Here is a 14,046-nt window from a genome sequence, read left to right as displayed (position 1 = left end):
AAGAGAGGAGAGGGAGCCACCAGCTCATAGAGAAAGAAAAGCACAGGTAAAATAATCAGTGACCTTGCTTCTGAAAAATGAGCCAGGCATGGTGGCTCATGCCTATAATCCCAGCACTTAGGGAGGCTGAAGCAGGAGGATTGCTCGAGCCCAGGAGTTTTGAGACCAGCCTGGGCAACATAATGAGACATCCTCTCTACAAAATATTTGTTTTTTTAGGTAGCCAGACACGGTGACACCACCGGTGGTCTCAGCTACTGGGAAGGCCGAAGTGGGAACGTTGCTTGAGCCCAGGAGGTCGAGGCTGCAGTGAGCCTAGATGGAACCACTGCACGCCAGCCTGAGCAACAGAGCAAGACCTTATCTCAAAACAAAAAAAGAAGAAGGTTGCCTCGCCTATGACAGGTAAATTATAGATAGAAAATATGGGGATCTCTCTGATTACTTTAGAACAATTTTTGTTTTTTAAAGACAAGGTTTCGCTCTCTCACCCAGGCTGGAGTGCAGTGGCATGATCATAGACCATGAGACTCACTGCAGTCTCAGCCTCCAGGTTTAACTGATCCTCCCACCTCAGCCTCACAAGTAGCTGGTACGTGCCACCATCCCTGGCTAATTTTCTTTTTTAACTTTTATTTTAGGTTCAGGAGTACATGTATAGGTTTGTTATACAGGTAAACCTGTGTCACGAGGGTTTGTTGTACAGATTATTTCATCATGCCAGTATTAAGCCTAATACCCAACAGATATTTTTTTCTGCTTCTCTCACTCCTCTCATCCTCCATCCTGAAGTAGGCCCCAGTGTGTGCTGTTCTCCTCTTTATGTCCATTGGTTCTTGTTATTCAGCTCTCACTTACCGGTGAGAACATGTAGCATTCGGTTTTCTGTTCCTGCATTAGTTTGTGAAGAATAATGACCTCCAACTCCATCCATGTTCCTGCAAAGCATATGATTTCATTCTTTTTAATGGCTGCATAGTATTCCATGGTGTATACCTACCACATTTTTTTAATCCAATCTGCCATTCATGGGCATTTAAGTTGACTCCATGTCTTTGCTATTGTGAATAGTGATGCAATGAACACACATGTGCATGTCTTTATGACAGAATGATTTATAGTCCTTTGGGTATATACCCAGTAAAGAGATTGTTGGGTTAAACAGTTCCATTTTTAGCTCTTTCAAGAAGCCCCACACTGCTTTCCACAATGGCTGAACTAATTTACACTCCCACCAACAATGTATAAGCATTTCCTTTTCTTTGCAACCTCACCAGCATCTGTTAGTTTTTTACTTTTTTGTAATAGCTATTCTGACTGGTATTTCATCATAGTTTTGATTTGCATTTCTCTAATGATTAGTGATACTTAGATTTTTTTCATATGCTGTTTGGCCATATATATGTCTTCTTTCAAAAAGTGTCTGTTGGTGTCCTTTGCCCACTTTTTATTGGGGTTGTTTGTTTTTTTCTTGCAAATTTGTTTAAGTTCCTTATACATGCTAGATATCAGACCTTTGTCAAATACATACTTTGCAAAAATTTTCTCCCATTCTTTAGGTTGTCTATGTACTCTGTTGATGGTTTCTTTTGCTGTGCAGAAGCTCTTTAGTTTAATTATACTCCATTTGTCAATTTTTGCTTTTGTTGTGATTGCTTTTGGCATCTTCATAATGAAATCTTCACCAGTTCATATGTCCTGAATGGTATTGCCTAGGTTGCCCTCAATATAGTAAGAGCCATCTATGGCAAACCGCAGCCAGTATCATACTGAATGGGCAAAAGCTGGAAGCATTCCCCTTGAAGACTGGCACTAGGCAAGGATGCCCTCTCTCACCACTCCTATTCACCATACTATTGAAAGTCCTGGCCAGGGCAATCAGACAAGAGAAAGAAATAAAGGGCATCCTAATAGGAGGAAAGGAAGTCAAATTATCTCTCTTTGCAGACAATATGATTCTATATCTAGAAAATCCCACTGTCTCAAACCAAGAGCTCCTTCAGCTGATAAACAACTTCAGCAAAGTTTCAGTATACAAAACCAATGGACAAAAATCAGTAGCATTTCTGTACACCAACAGCCAATCTCAGAGCCAAATCAGGAAGGCAATACCATTCACAACTGCCACAAAAAGAATAAAATACCTAAGAACACATCCAACCAGGGAGGTGAAAGATCCCTGCAGTAAGAATGCAAAGCACTCTTCAAAGAAGCCGGGGAGGACACAGACAAATGGAAAAAATGTCCATACTCATGGATAGGGAGATTCAGAAGCTACTGATTAGGAGTTTCAGTGGAAAAGTGGGGTCTGAAGCCATACCATCCTCTTTCCATGCCCATAGGTCCCATTCAATTGACAGGCGTTACACGTTTCACGTGGCTCAAAGATCAGTGATGCCCTTATCGAGGGTCATCTTTCCATTGAAGACTAGCCGTGTTCGTTCCCTCAGTCTAAACTGAACTCTGCAGCATCAGGCATGTCCTTTTCTTCTTTCTGATGGAACTCATCATGTTCTAAACCCTGTGGGACTCAAAACTTAGTTCTCACATCAAGAGCATCACCTGGAAACTTGTTAGAATACAGATTTTCTTCCACTCCCCAGACTTTATGAATCAGAAACTCTGGGATGGGGCCCAGAAATCGTGTTTTATTGAGCCCTCCAGCAGATTCTAATGCAATCTAACGTTTGAAGCCCACTGCTCTAAATGAGACCCTAAGGAAGGACTCAGCCATGCTACAAAGGCAAGGTACTGGGCAACGGAGCAGGCACAAGAACACATAGGAAGGCCAAATCCTAATGCTCATGATCTTGCATTCTAGGGAGGGTATTTGTGGGGACATGTAGGAGATGGGGCACATGCTAACTTTCGATAAAAAACTGAGAAAGGTTGACCTCAGATCCTTGGATAATCCATGAATGTTTCAGGCATCAGATGGTTCTAATTTAAGGATCTGGATTGAAAGTATGGAGTCCTTGTAGCTCTGAAAATCCCACAGGACAGTGGCTAAAATTCTAATTGTCAGGATAAGTTCTGTGGTTCTGAACTGACCTGTGGTTTCACAAGAGAAATACCCACAGCTGTAGAGGAAACCACGAAGATCTGGAAACTGCATGCAGAGGTCAACAGAGCCACAACATATTCTACAAACCATCCTAAGGAACCACAGAAAATCATCAAAAGAAAGAAAAATGCATTTCTTGGCTTGGAACTTATTGAATGTTTAAAATCAGGGAATGCACTGCGTAAGAAAGGAAAGACCTTGTTGGCTTTTTTTCCATAGAGAAATGGCAGTCGGATTCTACATATTCACTTCCCACTAAGGCTGCTTGATAGCAGAATACCAAAGAGGAGTTTCTTTCAGAATACATCATTATTGCATTTTGCATTTTGATTTCATTTTTCACCTCAAAAGACTTCAGGAACTTATACGCCTCTGCTAAAGCTTAACAATACTCATCTTTTTTGTTTAACAGATGTGCTTTTACAAAAGAAATGTTCAAGTAAGGAGAAAACTTCAGTTGTCTAACTTTAGCTTTCTGATCATTACCCTTAAATTCGCTGCCTAGGAAATAGCAACAAGTAAGTAATCACTGTTATGAAGCAAAACTGTTGACGTTTGGTTTCAGGCCGGCCTCCTGAGGAAAGGGCTCTGGAGCTTCCTTTGCGCGCCTGGAAAGGCCTTTGTGTGCGCCCCCTAGTGGGTGCTTGGAGCTCATAAGCAGAGGGTCATTTCCAAAGTCTGCAGTGGAAACGGACGCTGATTTTCAAACCCAAACCTCGGTCTATTGCTATTCTCCCCAAAAGGGACATTTTTCTCAATCTGCTATAAATATAGTGAAAGGCTGTTACTTTGTGGTACATTTTTAGCACCATATTTGAATAGTCATTACATTCATTAAATTATTCTTTAAAATTACAATTATAATGTTAGTACTTGCATTATACCTCATGTTTATATAGTACCATCAAAGTCAAACGGCATTTAATATTCATAGCATAAAAGATAAAAGTATCAGATAGTGATATTAGGAGGAAAACTCCTCCCGATATCATTAAGAGAACAATTTCTTCTAATGGAGAAAACCTCCATTCCCCGGCTTTAGCTTTTTCAGCACTATCACGTGTGCTCCGTGCCCCACCTCACCCAGCCATGGGACAGCCCAGCTCTTCTGACAGGCCCCGTCTCCTGCACCACCAGTTGGAAGGCTTCATTCCTGGCAGGAGATAAGCGAGCCTTGCTCTAGTTCAGCATAAATAACTCCTTTTTTCACCCCACATCCCTTGGAGATTCCCTACCCCCACGTCTCTACTCTTCTCCACAAAACTTTCTACCTCTGGCCTCACCTTCTCTCTTGAACATGCTCTGGTGAAAGCAGTTTTCATCTTCATGGCTCAGCGAAAATGGCGCTTTTCAAAAGCACCAGCGACTTTCCTCCGGCCAAATCCAGTGCTCCATCGGGGCCCTTTTCTTACTTCCTAAGTGGTATCTGTGAACGCACTGGCCGATCTCCCTTTCTGTAACATCTAGTGCTAACATCATGTGACACATAACAAAACTTTAGTCAATGATAGACTGCATCTATGATGGGGGCCCATAAGATAACAAGATACCATATTTTCGCTCTGCCTTTCTATGTCAAGATACACAAATACCATTGTGTCGCAATTGCACATGCTGTGCAGGTTTGCAGCCCAGAAGCAATAGGCTGCACTAGAATGTCCGATCTTTCGGCTTCCCTGGGCCACACTGGAGGAATTGTCTTGGGTCCTACATGAAATACATGAACACGAATGATAGCTGGAGGGCTAAAAAAAAATCGTAAAAAAAATAATGTGTTAAGAAAGTTTACAAACGTGTGTTGGGCTTGCATTCAAAACCATCCTGGGCCACGAGCGGCTGCAGTCAGCAGGCTGGGCAAGCTAGGGCTGCGTCAGGTTTGTGAAAGTTCACTCTGATGTTCACACAACAACAAACCCTGTGCATGATGAATTTCCTGGAGTGTGTCCCCATCACGAGGTAACGCACGACTGTATCTGCAACCCATCCAGGCTAAACTGTAGCTCTAAAACGACACACCCAAACCTGCTTCTCTCAGTTCATGGTACCACTGTCCTCGACACTTAAGGCCCCTCTTTCACTCACAAACATCTTCCACCTAACAGCAAATCCCAGCAGCTTAACTGCCCAAATAAACTCTACGCCTTCCATCCCCTGCCGATTCCTACCGCTGACACCCCAGTGTAGCAGCCACACCTCCACCCTCAGCAGCCAGGACCACCTTAAAATAGAGATAAAATCTCATCATCTCCCAGTTCACAATTCCCCAGAGGCCACCAATCTAATTAGGACAAAACACACCTCCCATGGCCAAGAAGATGCTATATCTAGTGCTACTTAGTCCACTACACCTGAAATCCCTCTGACCCTGCCTGTAGGCTCCATCCATCTTATCCACTTTTGCAGCAGCAGTTTCCTCTACATGGGATGTTATTCCCCTGCATGGCCAGCTCCCCCTCATCTTTCGGGAGAGGAGTCCTCATCTGACAGGACAGGAGTCCTGTCACTTCCTCTGTGCACTTATCTGATGGTGCTACCAGAAGCACCCCTTCCCACCATCCCACTGCCCTTTTCAGAATCTTCATAGCACCCCTCTCTATCCTAAATCATCTCATTGACTTGTGCCTGTGTTAAGAGTCTCCAGCCACCGGGATAGAAGCTCAACACAGTCAGAGACATATTTGTGCTTATGCAACATTATTGAGCAAATCAATGAATGAATAAATTCCACTCCCTGTGCCAAATGGCCACTGTGGCTGCCGGGGCTCACTCTTCCCAGCCTGTCTCTGGGTTTACAGCTTGTTTCTGTCTTTCAATACTGCTGTGGTGTTTAAGAACCTGCACCCACAGTGAGCATCCTCTTCCAATTTTCTCCAGCTCTGCAACAGGTGAAGTGCCTTAGAGGGAAGCTCTGACTCCAGTTAATCCTATTCCTGGCTCTGGTCCTAAGACAGATGACTTGGAAAGAGTGTAGGGAGCGGGCTGATTGGGGCAGACATGAAACCAGTATGAAGACTTTTGTCACGGTGCAGGAAGAAGGTAGTGAGCGCCTGAATGAGGGCACTAGCAGTGGGGTTGCTGGAGAGGGAAGAAATTAAAGAGGTGTCATGGAGGTCACATCATTCAAATAGGTATGTGATGTGAAGTGTATTAGTCAGCTCCAGCTGCTGTGACAAAGTACCAAAGACAGGTTGGCTACAACACGTTTTTCAGTTCCAGAGGCTGCAAGTCAGAGATCGAGATCAAGGTAGGCACGCCTAGTTTCTTCTGAGACCTCTCCTTGTCTTGCAGATGGCACCCCTTGCTGTGTCCTCCCATGGCCCTCATGCCTCTCTCTCTTCTTATAACGACATCAGTCCTGTTGGATCAAGGCCGTACCCTTCCAACCTCATTTAACCTCGGTTACCTCTTTATAGGTCCCATCTCCACAAAGACTCACTTCAACATGTGAATGTTGGGGAGACATAATTAAGTCCATAAAGGAAGGGACAGGTTAAGAAGCATTAGTGGGCCGAGCATGGTAGCTCACATCTGTAACCCCAGCACTTTGGGAGGCTGAGGCAGGCAGATCACCTGAGGTCAGGAGTTCGAGACCAACCTGGCCAACATGGTGAAACCCCATCTCTATTAAAAATACAAAAAGTTAGCTGGGCACAGTGGCGGGTGCCTGTAATCCCAGCTACTCAGGAGGCTGAGACAGGACAATCGCTTGAACCCAGGAGGCGGAGGTTGCAGTGAGCTGAGATTATGCCATTGCACTCCAGCCTGGGCAACAAGAGTGAAACTCTGTCTCAAACAAAACAAAACAAAAAAACAAGAAGCATTAGTGAGGAGTTCCAAATTACACGATTTGTCTGATTGCTTTTCATTGCTACTGCAGGTGTATTTATTGTGCACGTTCATGTTAAACACATAGGATCATTTTAGAGGCAGGAAAACTTTCTATTACCTGGAGGTCACCATCTGTACATTGGTTTTAGGACACAGAATCTCTCCATTTCCAAATCACATCCACAAATCCGTTTGTGCCAACTCGTGCACTATTCAGGTGAGTGTGCCAGTCGGTGTCACTAGTTTTAACCAACAGAACCATCACTGCTGACTCTGATTCCTTGCTGAAAGAACAGGGAGGGAACAAGTAAACCACGGGCCTTACCGCAGTGCCAACATGAAAATGAAGGGTTTGGAAAGCTCACGCTTGCACGCATCCAGGCGAAGGCACCCTGGTGGCTGCCTTTCCAATACACCATCTGTACTTTCTCACCTGCCTGCTCCCCACGCCCACTCCGCAAAGGCTTCTGACCTCACACAACACCGAACGCCCTCTTGTACAAGTTGCAGCACCCATGGCCAAGCCTCCAAACTTTACTGGACTTTGTGAGTTGACCTTGCCTCTTTCTTGAAGCACTATGTCTCCTAGAAAATGAATACTTTATTCCCTCCAACATTGTTGGCCCTCTCTGTTAACTCCCTTTGCTGACTCTTCCTACTTTCCCCAAGCTCTCAATGTTCCTCTCTTTCAGGAGTCATGCTTTAAAGATCACATCTATATTTCCAGTTCCTTTTTCCCTGGGACCTTCAGATTCCTACGTCCAGCTCAACACCTCTGTGTATAAATCTGATAAACACTGTAAACTGAACGCTTCGAAAACAGAATTGCTAAGATTTTCCCCAAAATTCACTCCTCCTCCAGTCTTCTCCGTCTCAGTAAATGTCACCAAATTCACCTAATTGCTTAATTCACCAATAATAATAATTACTAATACATATGTTCTTATTGGAGGCCAGATTCTGTTCTAAACACGTGTGTGTGTGTGTGTGTCCCGTGCACACTCACAATCCCCCGTTGAAGGAGATACTATGATCATCCCCATTTGACAGACGAGCACAGACAGGTTAAACACCTTGCCCAAATTTACACAGCGAGTAAGGAGCAAAGACAGGACTTGAACAACGTAGGCTCTTATCATCTCCTAACGCTAGGGTTAGGGTTAGTCTTTGCTCGTAAGCACTATGCTATAATAGTTTATCTTTTTTCTCACCCTCCCCACATTCACTCCATCAGCAAGGTCCCCAGTTCTACCTGCAAAGCACAGCTCAAATGCACCTGCTCCTCACATCTGCCTCCACTCCTTTCCGAGCCATCACTGTTGCAGGCCTAGGCTAATGCAAACGCCTGTGAATTCTTCTCCCTGTTTCAGACTCTTGCAACGCTATAGCCGATCTCTATACACACAAATCATCATCTTCTCCCCTGCCCACCACAATCCCAGAATTCCATGCAAACTCCTCATGTGCAGCCTGTGGGATCCGGCCTGACCTGCTTCCTGTATAGCTCATCCACCTCCACCCCACTGCTCTTGCCCTCTGTTCCCGTGATTGCCTGGAGGACCACTTTGCTCTTCCCGATCATATTCATGGATGCCTCGGGGCCTTTGCTCTTGCTGGTCCTTTCCACTTAGAACACTTCCCTCCTTCCCTAAATTCTCACGATTTTCTCACTTCATTAGGTCTCTTCCCAAATGTCATCTCCCTCAGATGTTTCCCACGACCTCCATGTGAAGTAGGCCCCCTGCCCTCCAGTGAGCCTTTGTCTCCTCCTCTTGCTCTCTGCTTTCTCAGTGGAATGCTCCCCCATCGGGCGTCATATTAACTATGCGTGTACTCATTATCGCTCTCTCCCTCCGGAACGCCTGTGCTACCTGGGCAGGAAAGAGTGCTGCCTCGTTTCAGGTGCCTCAGTAGAGCCTAGACCTGCGTCAAGCACGTAATTAGAGCTCGATCCACATGTATTGAATGAATGAATCTGCTGTTTTCTGGTTTCACGTTTTCTATGTTGGGCTTCCTTTCTGCCTTCGTTTCTAAGGGAAGCGTCTCGTGGGCAGTGGAGGCGCACACTCAGGTGACATGTGCACCGGCTCTCCCCACCCAGACTCCACTCATTCCAGCGCAGACTGCGAGTGCTGCCTGCCCACCTCCTGGCTTCGTCGGCTCCTAAAAACCTTCCCCGCCAGGCAGATGCCATGCTCCCTTTTCTGTGGTGAGAATTACCTAATGATAATAATTATCACGGCTGTTTTACAACTGGCATAAAAAGAATTCATGCAGACGATGTTGCCTTTGAACATTATAACAGGATAAACTATTAAAAGCACAACCACAAGAAAATACTCGAGCCAGAACTGGAGAGCCGCAAGGTAACAATAGGACACACAGTGCTTTCCAATACTTCCAACTACTGCTTTGTGTCACCTCCTTTCAGCCATGAGGAGCATGCTCTGAAAGACGCCAGCCCCGTGAGCAGCTGGGGCCTGTGATAGTGACCGGGAACACGCACTCTCTGCCTCAGCTTTTGGTGGCCATCTCTCATTGAAGGGCTCCAGGGCGTGCGGTTCAGTTTCATAAGCAATCCTGGGTCTGGGTAAACATGCTTGACTGATTAATGATAACAGCTCTTAAAACACCACAGACGTTTCCAGTGCCCAGAAATGTTTATTTTTTATACTAAATTAAATTCATTTTCCTTCTCATTCCCTCTAAGGAAAATGGTGACAAATTTAAATTCAGAGTGGACTGCTATATTGAAGATGGCCATGTGCCACAACCTCTAAACAGGCTATGGTTTCGGACTGTGTTTCATTAGGAGGATGGTGGGAGGGAGGAGATTCAAGGGCTGGGAAGGAAAGAGGAAAGCCCTGGGTGAGCATCATGCCAGCGAACATGAGCACGGAGCCGACTGCGCTGCTCGCCGAAGGAACGGTAACTATTTTGTATTTACCAAATACAGTCATGACCAAGGGCAACTGATTATGTAACAACTTAAAATATCGTCAAAAACCAAATAAAAGCCAAGTCAGTAAAAAATAATTAACTCATCGTCATGAAGAATAATTTCTTCTAGCACATAATAAATATTTATTTATGATGGAGAAAGGAAAGGAAACCAATATTTAAGGCACCTGCTTGTGCCATGCACCACGTTGCAGACGAGTAGAAAACATTATCTCCATCAAGCACCTTAAAAACTGAAGCTTAGAGTGGCTAATTTTCCCAAGGCAATAGAGGGCAGAACTAGTAGCTAATCCACAGCCCCATTTTTCCATCTGTTTACGCATGTCTACACTGCCTCCAGTGACGACGTCGACAATAGATACTTTTTATATGCAGTATCTATTTATTTTACTTCTATAAATCATTCTGGCCATTTTGTGCTTATAAATTAATTACCTCTTTTTAAAAGCTATATTAGACTATATTAGTCATAGCATCCTGACTGATGTGGGTTTTTCCACCACCGTGGCTCAGGTAATTCCTACCAGCGGTAAGTGGTCCAGTGGAGAGATCCTTCCAGAAAAGCACGCTGTCCACGGACAGCTGCCCCTGGTTTCTGAGGTTTAAAGCTCAGCCGTACGATTCAGAAACATGCACAGACCGTAGAAGGAGCTGGGGCGGGAAGACACATTCACATTATTGTGAATATCATTTTAAAACTGAGCTGAAATAAATAAGGGTTTGCAAATCAATTTCAAAGGATAATTACATGTTGCTTCTTCTCATTTTTTTGTGACTAAATTTTTGTGAATTTAGTCACAAATGGATCTGCAAAGGCACCCACAGTCACAAATAAAACAGGGAGATGCACAGCACAGCTGTGAACCCTCTTCCAAAGGAAAACATTTGACTCGCTGTTCGGGGGAGGCCATTACACATTTTGGGTGAATCATGATGATGATTTTGATTTTTCTACATGTTGAAGACAGGCATATAATTCCTTCATTTCGGAAAACGGGCATATTTTCTACATTTTAAGATTGAGGCAGGCTGGCCATATTTATTGATTTATTCCTCAATAAACATTCCCGCTTGTGTCAGGAACTGAGCTCAGCTTCAGGGTAACAGTTCGGCAAGACCCTCACCCTGCCTTTGAGTAGCTCAGTGTCCAGGACAGAGACACAGACGAACGTGGATGAGTTATCCTTACACACGATTAGTGCCAACGTACCAGTAAAATGCTACAAGCCATCGAAGACCAGGTAGACACAGGTGTGGTGACCCAGAGCAACCTCCTCTCCTTCATAAAACAAAAACAGAAAACAAAATACCTGGCCTAACCTAGTAGACATAATTAGATAGTTAGCATTAAATTCTTTGGGTTAAGGCTTTTTCTGCTGTTAAGAGGAACATGTTCCTGTAAGAAGTGATAAAAACTGCACTACCAACTTTCTGAAACATCCCAGGCCTTTCTGTTCTAATGTCTCTGATCACAATGAGCTTTTACCACAAACGGCTGTTTCCCGCTATCTCTGAAAGTCAAACTCTTATTCATTCTTCAAAGTCCAATAGAAAAGCCGCCTCCCCAGATAAGCTCTGCATGCCCTGGGCCTGCTTTCTCATAAGTACGTGCCCTTCTGGCCTATGTCATGGCTACGTTTTCTGATTTTTTCTTTAGGAACACATGGCTCAGGTTGAGGCTATCTGAAGTTACCAAAAATAGAAAGAGAGAAAGCACATCTGCATCCTTTTTTTCTGGAGAGTCTCTCCCACCTGGACAGCTAAGTTGGGGCCCTGAATTTCAAATGAAAGCCCCTCAAGGCCAAGGCGTGGGTACACCCGGCCACGGCAGGACAGCAGGGTCCGTGGCTTTCCAGGTGTGCCCTTCTCTGTCCACACCCGGCCTGGGAAAAGACCAGTCCATCCACGGAGCGCTGGAGCACACGGCACACGGGCGTCTTCCGTCCATGAACCCAAACTAGGATCCCAGTGCACATGAGGGTCCTAAGTAAGGTGAAACTGCACAGAACGGAACAATACCTGCTCTGTTTTGGCGACACGACGACATATCGGTCTGCTGAGGCTGTGTTAGGCTGCAGTTACAAGCAGCTCTGAAATCCCAGGGGCTTCCTGCAACAGAGGCGGCTCTCACTCCTGTTACAGGCATCTTAGCTGTGGCTGAAGAAGCAGTCTTTATTCAGATGAACGTGGAAGCCCTGGAAGGAAAAAAAAAAGGCAGATAGCTTCTGTCGCACCACGGCACAGGTCACTTCTGCTCTCATTCCACTCTCAAAGCAAGTCAGGGCCAAGGCTGACGTTAGTGGGATGAGGGTGTGTCATTCTCTCAGTGGGAGAAGCCTGTCAGAGGGGCAGTGAATATTTTAACAGCAATTTCATCTACCACAACATGTGAGAAAGATTTGGATATTGACGCAATCCAGAAAGAGCACCGGAGAGACCAGCAGATTTCTATGAAGTTTTAGTGGAAATCTGCTCATGTCATTGGCTGGTTCTAGGCCTTAACGTTCTCATCTATGAAATCAGAGGTTTGGTCTGTGTGGTGTCAAGATCCTTTCCAGTTCTGACACCGAGTCCAAAGCCTTGCAGGGTGGTGATTTATTTTGGTATTTTATCAAGTGCCAGCATCATTTCTATATTTCTCAGAGACCTCAACAAGTAGGGTGCTTGGAAACATCTGCACATTTGCTGAATAAATCAGTTAAACCCCATGAATAACTTACATGGGTATGAATTCATTAGATAATTTTCTGGAAGCCGCTGGATGGATGGAAGGTCCTAACAAACGCCAAGAGCTGCAGGTATGGTGGTGAAAAGACAGAAGACAAGAAGAGAAGCAGAGAGCGGCACCTGAGGGCCAGAGGGGCCAGGCTGGAAGGCCACGGCTGCCCACGCTCCACAGGCTGTTCCTCCCAGAGCTGCCCTGGGATTGGTCACAGTTCTTGATTTCTCTGTGGCTGGAAATTCCTTAACTTACAAAATCTCAAGCCATGTGTATTTTGAAACTACTGCAAATGGAAAGAGTTTTTTTTTTTTTTTTTTTTTTTTTTTTCTGTTCCTTGCTTTGTATTTGAAACCTAGACAAAAAACACACTCTCAAATCATTAGAATTCAATGATAGGAAATGCTGTAGTATTGTACAAAAATGAAATTCCTGATTTTACTCTGAAAAGGAAACGACAGCCTTTTTAACCTAACAAAATAGTCGATTTGCCAAGAAAATGTGCTCAACTGGAAGAAGCTGGCTAAGAAGAAATATACAGTCAGCGCTTTTGTTCTCATTCATTCTACCTTTGTGAGGTGATTAGAATTTTTTTAAATCTCTCCCATGATTTCCACAGATACACAGCACTGCTAACTGAAAAATTACAAAGGATAATTTGAATTTCATATTTGCTGTTTGGTTGGAGTGATGGCTCTTCATCTTCTCTTCACCCAGGCCATTCTTCCTGCTCACATAATCACAGCTTGGAGAGCTCGCTTGTGAGTTTCCTTCCTTTGCAACTGTGGTCCACACTCGCTACTCAATTAGTTCATTTCTTGGTTCTAAGAATAAATAGAATGTGTATATTTACTTCTTGTTTACCAATGCAACCTGAAGGTTTTAGAAGTAAAAAAGGTTTAGGCTCACAACAGATAAAATGTATCCCAAATAATCATAGTTGTCTGTTTTGTAAGCTGGGACACCACCGTGCTGCCGAAACACCCAACCTCATTGTCCCCTCGTCTTAAGTTCACCCTGATGAGCAGGAAAGCTGCAGACGCTGTCGTGACGATCTGAGAAGTGAAACAGAAAGCAAGTGAGGGGAAGCAGGAGTCTGTATACATGTTCCCTGAAGAATCCTTTGTTTTCATCTTTCCTTTTTCGGCTTTCAAGTGCTGCCATCACACCAGTGATTTGAACATTGCAGAGAAACATGATGGAGGGAAGGAGCCTGTACGCCCGGCCTTGTCAGCCCCTCAGAAGACCTGGCTTCTTCCCTGACATTCGCTCTGCGGAGGGGAGACATCCCTGTGCCTCTCTCCCTTACGGCCAGTGGCTTCCCCGGTCGGCTGGGGCATGTTAGCAAGGCATGCCCACCAAGGAGGAAACAGCGATTCTTAGGCCTAACGCTTTAAATCAAAAGCGTTTGATCCTTTTTACAACGGACCAGCATACTGCTGTTTCAGGAGGCTGACGCTTCCCATGGCGGGGA

This window comes from Papio anubis, chromosome 6 (genome assembly GCF_008728515.1).
Source record: "Papio anubis isolate 15944 chromosome 6, Panubis1.0, whole genome shotgun sequence".
Taxonomy (NCBI): Eukaryota; Metazoa; Chordata; class Mammalia; order Primates; family Cercopithecidae; genus Papio; species Papio anubis.
Note: the sequence above shows the minus strand (reverse complement) of the source record.